Below are 582 nucleotides of genomic sequence, written 5' to 3' on the forward strand. Positions count from 1 at the left end.
GGTCTAGATAATTCTTTGAGACCCTCAAGATCAATCTCATGGCAAGCACACTTCCTACTCTCCCACTCACGAGAAAGAGGCTGACAGAAAACACAAGGAGTGCGAAAAAAAGGGGAAGACGCTTAATTTTGTGCACGTTCGTGCCTCTTGTCGTGAGGAAAGTGTGTGTGCTGAAGCAGAGGGAGTGTGTGACCGCGCCATATGTGCGAGAAAGGAAGTGACAGAAAGAGAGAGAGATGAGGGCCGTTCAATCCAGGTTTCTGTGGACGCGTAAACCTGAAGCGCGGCTCAGCTTGTGGCCCACCAAAGACCGGATGACCACCTCCTAATCATCAGCTGACCTGCAGCTTGATCTTTCGCCTCCGACTTCCAAAGACTGGAGGAGGAAAAGAGGATGAGAGGAGTGAGAAAAAGAGGAAATCTGAATGAAGCAGATGCTTAAGGGCTGGTTTGAACCCCTCCTTTTCCTCCTTCCAAGCACTCTTCCTCTCCCTCTCTCTCTCTCTCTCTCTCTCTCTCTCTGTGTGTGTGTGTGTGTGTGTGTGTGTGTGTGTGTGTGTGTGTGTGTGTGTGTGTGTGTGT

This window comes from Austrofundulus limnaeus, unplaced genomic scaffold (assembly GCF_001266775.1).
Source record: "Austrofundulus limnaeus strain Quisiro unplaced genomic scaffold, Austrofundulus_limnaeus-1.0 Scaffold1819, whole genome shotgun sequence".
Taxonomy (NCBI): Eukaryota; Metazoa; Chordata; class Actinopteri; order Cyprinodontiformes; family Rivulidae; genus Austrofundulus; species Austrofundulus limnaeus.